Here is a 19,314-nt window from a genome sequence, read left to right on the forward strand (position 1 = left end):
CAACTAGTTGCTTGTGAAATTTCTTTTTATTCCTTTTATTCATCAATATCTCCCTTCTCATCTTTTTCTTGTTTATTCTTCCAAGTTTCAATCCAAATCTCAATAATATATATCATCACAAATTTACTTCTTGCTGTCACCACCATTGTCTATTATTCTAGATTATAATTGATAAATTTTAAACTCTCAAAAAAAAAAAGATAAAGTAATTTTAATATTAAAAAAATGAGAAGTAGTATTAACTAATATAAAAATTAATTTCTTATAGATTTTGTTGAAATTATTAAACTAAATTGTAAAGGACGCAAAGTACAGTCATTGTATAACAATTGTTAATTAATACACTAAATTATTAGACGTACCAACAAGTACTACGTAGATCAGTTAGGACAACAGATTAATTATTCTTCACCAATCAGGCAATTAGCGCGATAAAGTTTCTATTAACAAGTTTTTCTATAAATAAAAGAATAAAAAATAAATAAATAAATGAATAGGAAAGTCAATGTATTTTACAAGGGACAAAGGCAACCGAACGCACAGAACATGCATGAATTAGAAAAATGAGAATTCATTGAAGCCTTTCATGGTTCATGCAACTATTGTCCACTAATTAAATATTGGTTGCCTGTTGATTTGAAAAACATATCATGAAAAGAAGTTAAACTTGTTTTTTGTCATGAAAACGAATTGATTGTTGTGGAGGCATTGTATAAGTCTTATCTGTATGTTCTATATTTTTCTCGTGTTTTCTATATTTAGAAATAATAATTATTTATATGTCTTTATTTATCAATTTAAGTTTTTTTACATAAACAATTGACATTGTATTATTAAGAGTTTGTTTGGGTGAGTTTCTAAAAAAATATCTTTTTTGGAGTTATCTTTTTTTAAAAGATCTTATGAAAAAGTAAAAGTAATTTTATGTTTGGGTATCTCATGCAAAAAGATCTTTTTATTTATTAATTATGTTTGGGTATAGCGATATAAAAGTACTTTTTTGTTTATTTATTACATGAAAAACACTTTTTTTTAAGAAAAAAGATGTTTTTTTTTTATTTTTCTAGTTCTTTTACTTTTATTATTAGAAATTTGTCAAACACGTTAAAAAAAATAAAAAAAGATATTTTTTTATCAAAATAATGGTGCCCAAACAAGCACTAAATCCCACTACTAACAACACATTTAAAAGAATATGTTAGATGTATAAGATATTAGTTTCTTCTTTTGTTTTTTCTCCTGTTATTTTTTTCCTCTTTTATTTTATTTATATTTTTCTTTTCTTGATACTTATCTCTTTGAAATTTTTTCTCTTTTCCTTCTCCTCGCCTTTTCACTTTTGATGAAAGATTATGCGAAAAGATGTGACACGTATCTATACTTTAAATTTGTTTTGAAAAGATATAACACGTATCTGTACTTTAAATTTGTTTTCAAAATCATTCAACCGTATTCGTATAACTGATTTATTCTAAGGTCAATACTATTGTGATAAAAGAGATATTTTTCTTTAGTTGTGGAAGAAACGTGAAGAAGCAAACTGCTAAACACATATTATCTTGTTTTCTAAAGGACGACACGTCCTAACTAAAAGAAGAAACTGCAAACAGCTCTGATACATGAGAGGAAATTAATTAGGTAAGTATAATTTTGTATTAATGATTATGATTGTATTTTTGAGTGTTTTTATTTTAGCCCAGTAATATTTTTTGTTATATTGTACTGTGAACTATTTTGTTGTTTTATTGTGTTATTAGATATTTAGTCTTTAATTTTTATTCATTGGACATAGTATGAAATTATTTTTTGTTGTGGAAGGTAAGAAAAAAAATTAGTTACTGTACATTTGATTAGTTTATATTATTGAATAGATTATATAATATAAATAAAAATTATCAATTTTTGGGATTTTGAATATTTTCTTGCAACTAAGAATTAATTTATTTTAGTTTTATAAGTAAATTGGTTAGAGTTTCATTTCACAATTCTATTTTTTTCTTTAATCATTTAATAATATTATGGTTAAATATTTTTTATCCCTGTTTTTATTTTATTTTATTAATCGTTATTTTTCTTTGATTTGTTGATTTTTATTTTATTGTCGTTTAGAACATATAAAATAACGAAAACGTCTATCTTTTGTGTTTACATACTTTCATTTTATGTTGTCGTATTTTATTCTGGAGTATGATGGGTATACGAGACAGAAACAAGTAACAAAAGTTGTAAAATAAAGTGAATAAATAAAATATATTAATATGGGTTTAAGACTTAAGATGATGTGTATTTAATTTTTTTCAAAAAATTGGTTTATAAGTTTAAAATTCGTGAATATTAATTGAAAATTGATATAAAATTTAGTATAAATTAAATTATTTAAAAATAAGAATTATAAAAAAAATTAAATTTGATATTAATTTTTTTGTTTTCCACCGTATTGGATTGCTGCATGCATAAGGTGGGATTCGAACTCGACACTTGCTTAAATAACTAGTGAACTAACCACTAGACTAACCCAATTTGATTTTATTCTTATTATTGTTATTGTTGTTATCCCTAATTCGTTGCTTCTCCTTCATTAGCCTTTGATTTGTCAAGCCTTTTAGCATCTCCTGTTATCAACCTTAACCCAATTACACACTAACAGAATCAGAGACATACACTTTTCTCTTCAAATTCTAACTCTTTCAACCCTTCTTTTATTATTATTATTATTATTATTATTATAAACGGGGCTTAAGTCCAGAAAGAGAGAGAAGTTAGAACATTATAGTTTTATGGGGATACAAACACTCCAAAAGCCAATAACCCTTAAAACCAAAAGGCAAGGGCAAATAAAAAGGATCCCAAGGCTTTGAGCATCAGTGGATAGGAGGGCCTAAAGGAATAAAATCCTGGTCTAAGCGGCTAAACCAAGCTGTCCCTAACCATGTGCTTGTGGCGTGTAGGTGTCAAGTGAAAACTTGAGACTGAGCGGTTAAAGTCAAGGTCCAAAGCAAAAGAAGAGTGTGCTTAAGAACCCTGGACACCTCTAATTGGGGACTTTAGCAAAGCTGAGTCACAATCTGAAAAGGTTCACCCAATTATGTGTCTGTGGCATTTATGTATCCGGTGGTAATACTGGAAAACAAAGTGCTTAGGGCCACGGCCAAGACTCATAAAGAAGCTGTGTTCAAGAATCATCATACTGAACTAGGAGAGTCAATAACACTATTCGAAATCTGAAGTTCCTATAGATGCCAATCATTCTAAACTTCAATGGATAAAGTGAGATGCCAAAACTATTCAAGAGGCAAAAAGCTATAAGTCCCGCTCATATGATTGAAACTATGTTTCATTGATAGTTTGGAATTTATAGTATATTCTCTTCTTTTTATCCTATTTGATTTTCAGTTGCTTGGGGACAAGCAACAATTTAAGTTTGGTGTTGTGATGAGCGGATAATTTATACGCTTTTTGGCATTGTTTTTAGTATGTTTTTAGTAGGATCTAGTTACTTTTAGGGATGTTTTCATAAGTTTTTATGTTAAATTCACATTTCTGGACTTTACTATGAGTTTGTGTGTTTTTCTGTGATTTCAGGTATTTTCTGGCTGAAATTGAGGGACTTGAGCAGAAATCAGATTTAGAGGTTGAAAAAGGACTGTTGATGCTGTTGGATTCTGACCTCCCTGCACTCAAAGTGGATTTTCTGGAGCTACAAAACTCGAAATGGTGCGCTTCCAATTGCGTTGGAAAGTAGACATCCAGGGCTTTCCAGCAATATATAATAGTCCATACTTTGGCCAAGAATAGACGACGTAAACTGGCGTTCAACACCAACTCTCTACCCAAATCTGGCGTCCAGCGCCAGAAAAGGATCCAAAACCAGAGTTGAACGCCCAAACTGGCACAGAAACTGGCGTTCAACTCCACAAATGGCCTCTGCACGTGCTACACTTAAGCTCAGCCCAAACACACACCAAGTGGGCCCAGGAAGTGGATTTATGCATCAATTACTCACTCATGTAAACCCTAGTGACTAGTTTATTATAAATAGGACCTCTTACTATTGTATTAGTCGTCTTTTTGACCATCTTTGGTCTCAGTTTTAATCCATTGTTCATCTTAGGAGACTATTGATCTCGTTTAGGGGGCTGGCCATCTCGGCCATGCCTGGACCTACACTTATGTATTTTCATACGGTAGAGTTTCTACACTCCATAGATTAAGGTGTGGAGCTCTGCTGTTCTTCAAAGATTAATGCAAAGTACTACTATTTTCTATTCAATTCTTCTTATTTCGCTTCTAAGATATCCATTCGCACCCAAGAACGTGATGAAGGTGATGATTATGTGTGACGCTCATCATCCTTCTCCCTTATGAACGCGTGCCTGATAAACACTTCCGTTCTACATGAAATAAGCTAGGATGAATATCTCCTAGATCTCCCAACCAGAATCTTCGTGGCATAAGCTAGAATGATGGCGGCATTCAAGAGAATCCGGAAGGTCTAAACCTTGTCTGTGGTATTCCGAGTAGGATTCAATGATTGAATGACTGTGACGAGCTCCGAACTCGCGATTGCAGGGCGTTAGTGACAGACGCAAAAGGATAGTAAATCCTATTCCAGCATGATCGAGAACCGACAGATGAATAGCCGTGCCGTGACAGGGTGCGTGAGCATATTATTCACTGAGAGGATAAGATGAAGCCATTGGCAAGGGTGATGCCTCCAGACGATTAGCCGTGCCGTGACAGGGCATTGGATCATTTTCCCGAGAGATGACCGAAAGTAGCCATTGACAGTGGTGATGTATCACATAAAGCCAGCTATGGAAAGGAGTAAGACTGATTGGATGAAGATAGCAGGAAAGCAGAGGTTCAGAGGAACGAAAAGTATCTCCATTCGCTTATCTGAAATTCCTACCAATGATTTACATAAGTATCTCTATCCCTATTTTATTATATAATATTCAAAAACACCATTATCACTTTATATCTGCCTGACTGAGATTTACAAGGTGACCATAGCTTGCTTCATACCAACAATCTCCGTGGGATTCGACCCTTACTCACGTAAGGTATTACTTGGACGACCCAGTGCACTTGCTGGTTAGTTGTATCGAAGTTGTGACAATTATGTATTGAGAACAGAGCACCAAGTTTTTGGAGCCATTACCAGGGATTGTTTGAGCCTGGAGATCACAATTTCGTGCACCAAGTTTTTGGCGCCGTTGCCGGGGATTGTTCGAGTTTGGACAACTAACGGTTCATCTTGTTGCTCAGATTAGGTAATTTTATTTTTATTTTCTTTTCAAAAATTTTTCAAAAATCTTTCAAAATTTTCCCATTTGTTTTCGAAAAAAAAAATGTTTTCAAAAAAAAAAAAGTATTCAAAATTTTTAAAGAATGAATTCTAGTGTTTCATGAAGCATGTGAAGCCTGGCTGGCTGTAAAGCCATGTCTAAATTCCTTTGGACTGAGGCTTCCAACCATCAGTTGTTACACGATTGTAGGGTATGTCAGGCATGTCATGTCTGAATTACATGTTAAAGCTTGGCTGGCCATTGGCCATGTCTAGTGTTTTGGACCGGAGCTTTCATTGAAAGCTTGGCTGGCTAGTGAGCCATGTCTAATTCCTGGACTGAAGCTTTAGACTAAGAATGCAAGATTCCTGGAATTCATATTAAAAAATTTTGGAATCCTTATTTTTCTTTTTCATATAATTTTCGAAAAAACCCAAAAAAAAAAATTCAGAAAATCATAAAAATCAAAAATATTTTCTGTTTCTTGTTTGAGTCTTGAGTCATGTTATAAGTTTGGTGTCACTTGCATATGCATCCTGCATTTTTTCGAAAATATCATGCATTCATAGTGTTCTTCATGATCTTCAAGTTGTTCTTGGTAAGTCTTCTTGTTTGATCTTGATGATTTTTTATTTTGTGTCTTTTCATGTTTATCATATGCATTCTTGAATTCTTAGTGCATAAGCATTAAAGAATTCTAAGTTTGGTGTCTTGCATGTTTTCTTTGCATTAAAAATTTTTCAAAAATATGTTCTTGATGTTCATCATGACATTCAAAGTGTTCTTAGTGTTCATCTTGACATTCATAGCATTCTTGCATGCATTCATTGTTTTGATCTAAAAATTTCATGCATTGCATATTTCTCATGTTTTTCATAAAAATTTCAAAAATCAAAAAAATATCTTTCCCTTTTTCTCTCATCAAATTCGAAAATTGAGTTGACTTTTTCAAAAATTTTTAAAAATCAAGTTGTTTCTTATGAGTCAAATCAAATTTTCAATTTTAAAATCTTATCTTTTTCAAAATCTTTTTCAAAAATCAAATCTTTTTCAAAATTCTTAGTTATTTTCGAAAATTCCAAAAATATTTTTCAAAAATCCTTTTCTTATTTTTATATCAAATTTTCGAAAATAACATAATCAATTAATGTTTTGATTCAAAAATTTGAAGTTTGTTACTTGCTTGTTAAGAAAGATTCAAACTTTAAGTTCTAGAATCATATCTTGTGATTTCTTATGAATCAAGTCATTAATTGAGATTTTAAAAATCAAATCTTTTTCAAAACTAACTTCAATCATATCTTTTCAAAAATATCTTCTTATCTTATCTTTTTCAAAAATATCTTTTCAAAATATCTTTTCTAACTTCTTAACTTCTTATCTTTTCAAAATTTGTTTCAACTAACTAACTAACTTTTTGTTTGTTTCTTAACTTTTTCAAAACCACCTAACTAACTCTCTCTCTCTCATTTTTCGAAAATATCTTCCCCCTTTTTCAAAATTTCTTTTTAATTAACTATTATTTTAAATTTTAAATTTTAATTTTCGAAAAAAAAAAGAGAAAAATAAAATACTAACAATTTTCAAAAACCAATTTTCAAAAATCACTAACTCCTTTTCAAAAATAATTTTCGAAAATTTCCTCCTTCTCTCTCATCCTATTCTATTTATTCATTCATTAACTAACATCTCTTCCTCACATCATCACCAAATTCAAACCCCCTCTTCTATCTGTGTTCGAATTTCTTCTTCTTTTCTTCTACTAACAATAAGGATCCTCTTTACTGTGACATAGAGGATTCCTCTTCTTTTCTTTTTCTCTCCTCTTTCTTATGAGCAGGGACAGAGAAAAAGGTATTCTTGTTGAAGCTGATCCAGAACCTGAAAGGACTCTGAAGAAAAAATTAAGAGAAGCTAAATTACAACAATCCAGAGACAACTTGATTGAAAATTTCGAACAAGTAAAGGAGATGGCAGCCGAACCCAACAACAATGCAAGGAAGATGCTTGGTGACTTTACTGCACCTAATTCCAATTTACATGGAAGAAGCATCTCCATTCCTGCCATTGGAGCAAACAACTTTGAGTTGAAACCTCAGTTAGTTTCTCTGATGCAGCAGAACTGCAAGTTTCATGGACTTCCATCTGAAGATCCTTTTCAGTTCTTAACTGAATTCTTGCAGATATGTGATATTGTTAAGACTAATGGAGTAGATCCTGAAGTCTACAGGCTCATGCTTTTCCCTTTTGCTGTAAGAGACAGAGCTAGATTATGGTTGGATTCTCAACCTAAAGACAGCCTGAACTCTTGGGATAAGCTGGTCACGGCTTTCTTAGCCAAGTACTTTCCTCCTCAAAAGCTGAGCAAGCTTAGAGCTGATGTTCAAACCTTCAGACAGAAAGAAGGTGAATCCCTCTATGAAGCTTGGGAAAGATACAAACAGTTGACCAAAAAGTGTCCTTCTGACATGCTTTCAGAATGGACCATCCTGGATATATTCTATGATGGTTTATCTGAGCTATCAAAGATGTCACTGGACACTTCTGCAGGTGGATCCATTCATCTAAAGAAAACGCCTGCAGAAGCTCAAGAACTCATTGACATGGTTGCTAATAACCAGTTCATGTACACTTCTGAAAGGAATCCTGTGAGTAATGGGATGCCTATGAAGAAGGGAGTTCTTGAAGTTGATACTCTGAATGCCATATTGGCTCAGAATAAAGTATTGACTCAGCAAGTCAATATGATCTCTCAGAGTCTGAATGGAATGCAAGCTGCATCCAACAGTACTCAAGAGGCATCTTCTGAAGAAGAAGCTTATGATCCTGAGAACCCTGCAATAGCAGAGGTAAATTACTTAGGTGAACCTTATGGAAACACCTATAACTCAACATGGAGAAATCATCCAAATTTCTCATGGAAGGATCAAAAGCCCCAACAAGGCTTTAATAATGGTGGAAGAAACAGGTTTAGCAATAGCAAACCTTTTCCATCATCCACTCAGCAACAGACAGAGAACTCTGAACAAAATGCTTCTAATTTAGCAAATCTAGTCTCTGATCTATCTAAGGCCACTGTAAGTTTCATGAATGAAACAAGGTCTTCCATTAGAAATCTGGAAGCACAAGTGGGCCAGCTGAGTAAAAGGATCACTGAAATCCCTCCTAGTACTCTCCCAAGCAATACAGAAGAGAACCCAAAAGGAGAGTGCAAGGCCATTGACATAAGCGCCATGGCCGAACCTGTGAGGAGAGGAGAGGACGTGAATCCCAAGGAGGAAGACCCCCTGGGACGTCCAGTGGTCAATAAGGAGCTTCCCTCTGAGGAACCAAAGGAATCTGAGACTCATCTAGAGACCATAGAGATTCCATTGAACCTCCTTATGCCCTTCATGAGCTCTGATGAGTATTCCTCTTCTGAAGAGAATGAGGATGTTACTGAAGAGCAAACTGCCAAGTTTCTTGGTGCAATCATGAAGCTGAATGCCAAATTATTTGGCATTGATGCTTGGGAAGTTGAACCTCCCTTGTTCATCAATGAACTAAGTGATCTGGATCAACTGACATTGCCTCAGAAGAGACAGGATCCTGGAAAGTTCATAATCCCTTGTACCATAGGCACCATGATCTTCAAGGCTCTGTGTGACCTTGGTTCAGGGATAAACCTCATGCCCCTCTCTGTAATAGAGAAACTGGGAATCTATGGGGTGCAAGCTGCTAAAATCTCACTGGAGATGGCAGACAGCTCAAGAAAACAGGCTTATGGACAAGTAGAAGATGTATTAGTAAAGGTTGAGGGCCTCTACATACCTACTGATTTCATAGTCCTGGATACTGGAAAGGAAGAGGATGAATCCATCATCCTAGGAAGACCTTTCCTGGCCACAGCAAGAGCTGTGATTGATGTTGACAGAGGTGAAATATTCCTTCAATGGAATAAGAACTCCCTTGTGTTTAAAACTCAAGGATCTCCCTCTGCAACCATGGAGAGGAAGCAGAAAAAGCTTCTCTCCAAGCAGAGTCAACCAGAGCCCCCACAGTCAAACTCTAAGTTTGGTGTTGGGAGGCCACAACCAAACTCTAAGTTTGGTGTTGAACTCCCATATCCAAATTCTAAGTTTGGTGTTGGAGAGTCTCAACAAAGCTCTGCACATCTGTGAGGCTCCATGAGAGCCCACTGTCAAGTTATTGACATTAAAGAAGCACTTGTTGGGAGGCAACCCAATGTTTATCTAATTCTTATTTTTATTGTTTTTCCTGTTTTCTTAGGGTCATGATCATGTGGAGTCACAAAATAAATATAAAAATTGAAAACGGAATCAAAAACAGCAGAAGAAAAATCACACCCTGGAGGAGCATCTGTTTGGCGTTCAGCGCCAGAACAGAGCATGGTTCTGGCGCTGAACGCCCAAAATGGGCAGCTTCTGGGCGCTGAACGCCAGAACAGGCATGGTTCTGGCGTTCAACGCCAGAAATGGCACACAGATGGGCGTTGAACGCCCAAAATGGCCACCAACCTGGCGCTGAACGCCCAGAGTTGTGTACAAAGGCATTTTTACATGCCTAATGGGTGCAGGGATGTAAATACCTTGACACCTCAGGATCTGTGGACCCCACAGGATCCCCACCTACCTCCACTCACTTCTTCTCACCACTCTCTTTCACACAACCCCATAAACACTCTTCCCTAAAAACCCCTCACCAATCACCTCAATCTCTCTTCCCCACTAAACCTTCACCACTCACATCCATCTCCTCTTCCCCATAAACCTACCTCATAAACTCCACCTACCTTCAAAATTCAAAACCAATTTCCCACCCAAACCCACCCATATGGCCGAACCTTAACCCCACCTCCCTACCCTATATAAAGCCATCCATTCTTCTTCAAATTCACACAACACACCCCTCTACACTCTCCTTGGCCGAAACCACTTCTCCCTCTCCCTCTCCATATTTCTTCTTCTTCTTCTTCTATTCTTTTGTTTATTGCTCGAGGGCGAGCAATATTCTAAGTTTGGTGTGGTAAAAGCATAGCTTTTTTGTTTTTCCATTACCATTGATGGCACCCAAGACCGGAGAATCCTCTAGAAGAGGGAAATGGAAGATAAAAGCTTCCACATCCGAGTCATGGGAGATGGAAAGATTCATCTCCAAAGCCCATCAAGACCACTTCTATGATGTTGTGGCCAAAAAGAAGGTGATCCCTGAGGTCCCTTTTAAACTCAAAAGAAATGAGTATCCGGAGATCCGACATGAAATTCAAAGAAGAGGTTGGGAAGTTCTAACAAATCCCATCCAACAAGTCGGCATCCTAATGGTTCAAGAGTTCTATGCCAATGCATGGATCACCAAGAACCATGATCAAAGTAAGAACCCAGATCCAAAGAACTATGTTACAATGGTTCGGGGGAAATACTTAGATTTTAGTCCGGAGAATGTGAGGTTGGCGTTCAACTTGCCATACATGGAAGAGAACGCACGCCCCTACACAAGGAGAGTCAACTTTGATCAAAGGTTGGACCAAGTCCTTATGGACATATGTGTAAAAGGAGCTCAATGGAAGATTGACTCCAAAGGCAAGCCGGTTCAACTAAGAAGATTGGACCTCAAGCCTATAGCTAGAGGATGGTTGGAGTTCATTCAATGCTCAATCATTCCCACTAGCAACCGGTCTGAAGTTACTATAGACCGGGCCATCATGATCCATAGCATCATGATTGGAGAAGAGGTGGAAGTTCATGAGATTATACCTCAAGAACTCTACAAGGTGGCTGACAAGTCCTCCACCATGGCAGGGTTAGCCTTTCCTCACCTCATCTGCCACCTATGCAATTCAGCTGGGATTGACATAGAGGGAGATATCCTCATCAAAGAGGACAAGCCCATTACTAAGAAAAAGATGGAGCAAGCAAGAGAGCCCAGTCATGGAGCTCAAGAGGCGCAAGAAGCTCATTTCCATGAGATCCCTGAGATGCCTCAAATGCACTTTCCTCCACAAAATTATTGGGAGCAAATCAACACCTCCCTAGGAGAATTGAGTTCCAATATGGGACAACTAAGGGTGGAACATCAAGAGCACTCCATCATGCTTCATGAAATAAGAGAAGATCAAAAAGCAATGAGGGAGGAGCAACAAAGACAAGGAAGAGACATAGAAGAGCTCAAGGACATCATTGGTTCCTCAAGAAGGAAACGCCACCATCACTAAGGTGGATTCATTCCTTGTTCTTATTTCTTCTGTTTTTTGTTTTCTATGTTATGTGCTTATCTGTGTTTGTGTCTTCATTACATGATCATTAGTAGTAGTAACTATGTCTTAAAGTTATGAATGTCCTATGAATCCATCACCTCTCTTAAATGAAAAATGTTTTAATTCAAAAGAACAAGAAGTACATGAGTTTCGAATTTATCCTTGAACTTAGCTTAATTATATTGATGTGGTGGCAATGCTTCTTGTTTTCTGAATGTATGCTTGAACAGTGCATAAGTCTTTTGAAGTTGTTGTTTAAGAATGTTAAATATGTTGGCTCTTGAAAGAATGATGACTAGGAGACATGTTATTTGATAATCTGAAAAATCATAAAAATGATTCTTGAAGCAAGAAAAAGCAGCAAAGAACAAAGCTTGCAGAAAAAAAAAGAAAAAAAAAGGGCGAAAAAAAAATATATAGAAAGAAAAAGAAAAAGCAAGCAGAAAAAGCCAATAACCCTTAAAACCAAAAGGCAAGGGCAAATAAAAAGGATCCCAAGGCTTTGAGCATCAGTGGATAGGAGGGCCTAAAGGAATAAAATCCTGGTCTAAGCGGCTAAACCAAGCTGTCCCTAACCATGTGCTTGTGGCGTGTAGGTGTCAAGTGAAAACTTGAGACTGAGCGGTTAAAGTCAAGGTCCAAAGCAAAAGAAGAGTGTGCTTAAGAACCCTGGACACCTCTAATTGGGGACTTTAGCAAAGCTGAGTCACAATCTGAAAAGGTTCACCCAATTATGTGTCTGTGGCATTTATGTATCCGGTGGTAATACTGGAAAACAAAGTGCTTAGGGCCACGGCCAAGACTCATAAAGAAGCTGTGTTCAAGAATCATCATACTGAACTAGGAGAGTCAATAACACTATTCGAAATCTGAAGTTCCTATAGATGCCAATCATTCTAAACTTCAATGGATAAAGTGAGATGCCAAAACTATTCAAGAGGCAAAAAGCTATAAGTCCCGCTCATATGATTGAAACTATGTTTCATTGATAGTTTGGAATTTATAGTATATTCTCTTCTTTTTATCCTATTTGATTTTCAGTTGCTTGGGGACAAGCAACAATTTAAGTTTGGTGTTGTGATGAGCGGATAATTTATACGCTTTTTGGCATTGTTTTTAGTATGTTTTTAGTAGGATCTAGTTACTTTTAGGGATGTTTTCATAAGTTTTTATGTTAAATTCACATTTCTGGACTTTACTATGAGTTTGTGTGTTTTTCTGTGATTTCAGGTATTTTCTGGCTGAAATTGAGGGACTTGAGCAGAAATCAGATTTAGAGGTTGAAAAAGGACTGTTGATGCTGTTGGATTCTGACCTCCCTGCACTCAAAGTGGATTTTCTGGAGCTACAAAACTCGAAATGGCGCGCTTCCAATTGCGTTGGAAAGTAGACATCCAGGGCTTTCCAGCAATATATAATAGTCCATACTTTGGCCAAGAATAGACGACGTAAACTGGCGTTCAACGCCAACTCTCTACCCAAATCTGGCGTCCAGCGCCAGAAAAGGATCCAAAACCAGAGTTGAACGCCCAAACTGGCACAGAAACTGGCGTTCAACTCCACAAATGGCCTCTGCACGTGCTACACTTAAGCTCAGCCCAAACACACACCAAGTGGGCCCAGGAAGTGGATTTATGCATCAATTACTCACTCATGTAAACCCTAGTGACTAGTTTATTATAAATAGGACCTCTTACTATTGTATTAGTCGTCTTTTTGACCATCTTTGGTCTCAGTTTTAATCCATTGTTCATCTTAGGAGACTATTGATCTCGTTTAGGGGGCTGGCCATCTCGGCCATGCCTGGACCTACACTTATGTATTTTCATACGGTAGAGTTTCTACACTCCATAGATTAAGGTGTGGAGCTCTGCTGTTCTTCAAAGATTAATGCAAAGTACTACTATTTTCTATTCAATTCTTCTTATTTCGCTTCTAAGATATCCATTCGCACCCAAGAACGTGATGAAGGTGATGATTATGTGTGACGCTCATCATCCTTCTCCCTTATGAACGCGTGCCTGACAAACACTTCCGTTCTACATGAAATAAGCTAGGATGAATATCTCCTAGATCTCCCAACCAGAATCTTCGTGGCGTAAGCTAGAATGATGGCGGCATTCAAGAGAATCCGGAAGGTCTAAACCTTGTCTGTGGTATTCCGAGTAGGATTCAATGATTGAATGACTGTGACGAGCTCCGAACTCGCGATTGCAGGGCGTTAGTGACAGACGCAAAAGGATAGTAAATCCTATTCCAGCATGATCGAGAACCGACAGATGAATAGCCGTGCCGTGACAGGGTGCGTGAGCATATTATTCACTGAGAGGATAAGATGAAGCCATTGGCAAGGGTGATGCCTCCAGACGATTAGCCGTGCCGTGACAGGGCATTGGATCATTTTCCCGAGAGATGACCGAAAGTAGCCATTGACAGTGGTGATGTATCACATAAAGCCAGCTATGGAAAGGAGTAAGACTGATTGGATGAAGATAGCAGGAAAGCAGAGGTTCAGAGGAACGAAAAGCATCTCCATTCGCTTATCTGAAATTCCTACCAATGATTTACATAAGTATCTCTATCCCTATTTTATTATATAATATTCAAAAACACCATTATCACTTTATATCTGCCTGACTGAGATTTACAAGGTGACCATAGCTTGCTTCATACCAACAATCTCCGTGGGATTCGACCCTTACTCACGTAAGGTATTACTTGGACGACCCAGTGCACTTGCTGGTTAGTTGTATCGAAGTTGTGACAATTATGTATTGAGAACAGAGCACCAAGTTTTTGGAACCATTACCAGGGATTGTTCGAGCCTGGAGATCACAATTTCGTGCACCACTACCAAAGCTCACGCTTCCGGCTGCGCGACTGTGATAGCTCGGACATTACGACAACACTTATACTATTTAATATTAAAATATGAGCCTGTTTAAAACTTTTAACCGCAATACTGATCCAAAAAGAATACTTTCATTCGATAACGTACATTAACAGAATACCATACAACTTACAAAAGCTCATAAGGAGTACATCCACACACACACACACACACACACACACACACACACACACACACACACACATAAGTCATATTACAAGTATTAGACAATACAATTCCTATCCCTCTTACAGAATATATCAAATAATGGGGAGGGTTCAATAAACCATAACTAAAACAAGACAGAGCATCTCAACAACAACTAAATAAACTCTTCGTGACTTCTGCGCCCATATCCTGAAAGGGGAAAAATGTAGGGGGGTGAGAACATCATCCTCGAAAGGGTTTTCAGTAGAGGGTTTTTGGGAATTACTGTAATAGGATACATGAAGATAAATCGTACCAGTGATTAATAATCGTCTCATGCCTATTTTCAAAAACGACGGTTTACAATAAGAGTAAAGTCGGAAATCTTTTCTAAAAGAGGAACCGTTCAATTCTCAAAAACTCAAAAGTCTTTCAAAACGGTTTATCTATGCTGAAACAAAATAGCCTTTCATATTTTATAACAAACCCGAAACACAAAACCGAAATCAACCATCGGTTCATCTCATTCCAAACACGGCCCTAGGCCCAAACAATCCAGCCATCAACCAATCACCACAGTCCAATAGAGTCCCAGTAGCAAACGCAAATAGGAAGATGCAAGCACAAACAAACAGTTATTGCAAGTAGAACAATTAGCAATTAATCACATAGGCAAACCAAGTATAATATGCACATCCAAACAATGTCACATAGATGCATATGATGCATGCCTGTCCCTAGTGGCTGATGATATCATCTGTCAGTTATATAGCCAACCCGACACGTCCTGGTAGCTAACCATGGACAGAAACACCCATCACGGAGCAAGTAGGTTTGAGCTACAACCCCATTACTACTACCCGCTCAACCCAGAGCCAGTGGAATAACCACTACTGCGGCTACTACCCAGGCGGGTGTTTAAAAGCTCAACCTGGAGCGAGTGAAATCACCACTACTACCGCTACTACCCAGCCGTCACAGTCTCTGACCTGGAGCAAGTGGGACGAACCACAATCTTTGCTACTACCCAGGTATCTCAAGCATATATTCATTCAGTCCCAGCCATGGATCAACATCCATCTCAGCCATCCGGCTTAAATTCATAATTCATAGTCAGCCATACGGCCCATAACTCATTCGGCAATCAGCCATAAATCAATATTATACACAGCCATTCCAGCTCACGGTTCAATCCAGAACCAGCCAATATTCATAATCATACACAGTCATTCCGGCCCATAACAAAACAGCACTTCCACCATTCAACATCATCAAATTCATAAAACCGGCATTTAAGCCACAAATCACTTTTCTCAAGCCATTTCACTTTGAAATCAAATTTCAACTCTTTTCAGCCTTGGCTTTAAAGATCTCATTTCTCAAATCATCTTAGGCTCATAAGCCAAATTTACTCAAAGTGAGTTCCCTGTTTAAAACAAAGCCACTCTCGGCATTCTCTTTCCAAAACTTCTAAAACCATGGCAAGTTAAGGATTTATTTCAAAGTATTCAAAACCACCCGTCCAACAATGGGATTTTATAATAAAAGCTTCTCGGCAGAGTCCCAAGTCTTTAGGGGAGAATAACATAACTTATTCCGCCAAATTCATTTAAAATCATTAAAACCTTGGCTTTCCTATTTGAGTAATAAAATAGGATCTAAGCCAAACCGAGTCACGTAATCATTTACTTCTTTCAAAGCCGTTTCCTTTACTTAGGCAAAACCAACTTCAACCCCCATGATAAATTCTAGAACGTTTCAACTGTTCAAAATTGTTTTAGTCTTGCAAGAATTCAAAATTCAAAGAGTACTTAAAACATTTCTCAAAACATTTCAAAATGAAACTTGTCAATAGGCATTCAGGTTCTTTCAAAGTCATTGAAACTTCTATAATTGAAACCCCCAAGTCAAATTCAAAGGCATAAACCCTTTTCACATTCAAATAGCTTTAAAACACAAGTTTCATCTAAATAACCTTCTCCTGAAAGAGACACAAGGCCTTTCTTAGGAAGCAAGACTAAATCACAATTTCCGCTTTAATAACTCATTTCGAAAGCGCGAATCATCCTTTTCTTGATAATTCAAAAAAAAATAGTTGAAGTCTTTAGCTCATAATTTTTCCAGACAACATTTCAATAAAGACTCAGATTTTATAGAAATTTTGGCAGCACCTCCCCTAAAACTTGGACTTTGCCACCCGGTTCGGGTCCCAACTAAACCGTTTCTCATCCCTTTTCAACAGCTCAAAACCAGAAATCAATTCAAAAGTAAGCTAAATCCGACAGTCGCCTCAGTGGCATATCTCAATGTAACCATTTCAAAATCAACTCAATATCAACCAATTTAACTTATTTTCAAAGCTTTTAAAGAATCGGTTCGGCAACAAATCATTTGTCCAAACCAAGTCAATTAAAGTAAACCAGGCTGAATTCAAAAGTGCATTCGACTTTTCACATCATCAAATAATTGACTCAATCAAATCAATCCTCAATGGATTAAACTCAGATTTCAAATCTTTAAAGAATCATTTCAAAACATTACATTTCACAAAGCCGCACAACCATTCAACCAAACCAACATACATAATCACTCGAGTCAACCAAATAACACATAAGGCAGATACAATCACCAAATACACAATATCTCACAACAGTATCCATATGTAATAATTCCAATAATAAACTATAGTTTTGGAAAGCGCCCCTACCTCAAAAGGCAATTCCATAACCCAAACATCTCACAGAGTCCTTTCCGCCTCAATCCGAAATCAACAACCAAAATCCCGGCTCTGTTTGTTTTTCGCAACAATCTTAACGACTCTAGTCGCAACATAGAACAATCAGGACTTTACCACACGTTACCACAATTCATATTCATTAACCAACACAGCGAAATACTAACGCGAGGCTTTCTGAAACATACTTACTTACCGAAACGAAGAAGGAACGGATGAACCGAACAGCGGCGGTCTCCAAACCGGTTCGGCGGCAGCTTTAATCGTGACCCGCAATAACCGGAGCTTGACCCTATGTTACAAAACCTCAGAATCTGTGGCTAAATATAGCAGCATATTAATTTTCAAGAGCTCCGGAATGAAGATGCTTACCGGGAGAAAGGATTAAAGACTGAATCAAACTATAGAAGTTCCGGTGATGGTTCCGGCGGCCACAACAGCTTTTTCGGCAGCCATACAAGACAGGAGACAACCCCTGTTGCAGCTGGTTGGGCAGCGACAGCTTCTGACGGCCATAGAAGCTCCGGCGGCCAGAACAGCGGCACGGCTTCGCCCTCCTTCTTTCACGGCTCCCACGACAGCAACCACAATTTAAAACCCTTACCGGCAGAGCATCCTCTGGCGACGGTAATGGCGTTTCCCGGCAGCCAGGCACGGCGAAACCAGACAGCGGCAGCAGCTCGTTTGCGGCAGCGACTTCCTCTGGTGGCGCGGGCAACGACGGTGCTGATAGCTGAGCTTGTGAACGACGGTGGCGCAGGGGCAGTTTCTTCCCCTCCCGAGCGCACCACTTCCTTCTCTCTCCTCGAGGCTCGACGGCGGCAGCAGTCCGAGACGACAGCGACAGCACACGGCGACGCATCCCTGCGCAGTGGGTCGCGCTCCTCCTCGCGTCATTGGCCTGCATTTTCCACCCTCAACATCGCGCAATCTCTCTCTCTCCGCTGAGCTCCCTCTCTGTGTATCAGTTCGGTGGCGACGGTGGTGACGAGGCCCACCGGTGCCGGCGCTCTTCCCTCTTCTCTTCTCCTTCTTGCTGCACTCAATCTCCCTTTCCCCTTTTTGCTTCGTTTTTTTTTTCTTGATTCCTTTTCTCTACTGCTGCTGCGCATGAATGGAGAAAAGGGGAAAAAGGTGTGTGGCTGCTGCTGGGTGTGGTGAAGAGAGAACCGGGTCTTTGGGTTAGGTTTCAGGGTTAGGGTTTCATTTTCAAAAATTAGGGTTAGGGGCATTTTAGTAATTTCAAATAAAATTGAGAAAAATATAGTAATTGAAACCCAAATTAAATCCAACACTAATTGTATATAGAAAATACTATTTGCTCACCAATTTTACAAATTATTTTCAATAAAATGCCCAAATCAAATAATTAGAAGTAATATAATTAATTTCTCTATTTTTCAAAATAGCTGTACTAATATTTAAAATATTACTGATCTAATCCAAACCATGTAAAACCCCTATTATTTCATAACTGACAAATTTATAATCTAAATATAGAAAATAATCCAATAATTATAAAATTGGATAATAATCATAACCCATCTCAAATTCGATAAATCAAAACTTGCCTTAATTTTCTTTAATAGAGAAATTTCTGAAATTAAGGTTACAGAAACACTGAATTTGAAATTAGTTAATGATAGCCCTCTTTCAAAGGTCTTGGGTCTTACATTCTACCCACCTTATAAAAATTTTCGCCCTCGAAAATTGATACAAAACGAAAGAAATTTTATAACAGTTCACCCTTGAACACATTTAAGGAAGAAGCAAAAATATATCTCAACGTATAAACATATATACGATTTTCAAATACTTGGATGGTCGTATGCATAAAGATACAAAGGTAGGAGTGTGATTGCAAAGCAAACGTCCCAAGATAGGCTCAATGCACAAGGTTATATGATCCCAAGGTTTTACAAAAACTTGAGGTGACAAAGTAGGATGCATATCAAGATAGGTGTTCACAACGCAAAGTGGTGGTTAATGTGGTAAAAGGCTG

The 19,314-nt window shown here is 37.6% G+C and overlaps 1 non-coding gene across 1 annotated transcript; it reads right to left on the reverse strand.

Moving 5' to 3' along the window:
- Positions 1–7,654: 7,654 nt before the first annotated feature.
- Positions 7,655–7,762, reverse strand: LOC148567140 (small nucleolar RNA R71). The gene has a single exon (XR_015881795.1). It is a non-coding gene; the product is annotated as a small nucleolar RNA R71 (small nucleolar RNA).
- Between the last annotated feature and the right edge of the window lie 11,552 nt (positions 7,763–19,314).

Source organism: Arachis ipaensis, chromosome B4 (genome assembly GCF_059453495.1).
Source record: "Arachis ipaensis isolate K30076 ecotype BB chromosome B4, ASM5945349v1, whole genome shotgun sequence".
NCBI classification, from domain to species: Eukaryota; Viridiplantae; Streptophyta; class Magnoliopsida; order Fabales; family Fabaceae; genus Arachis; species Arachis ipaensis.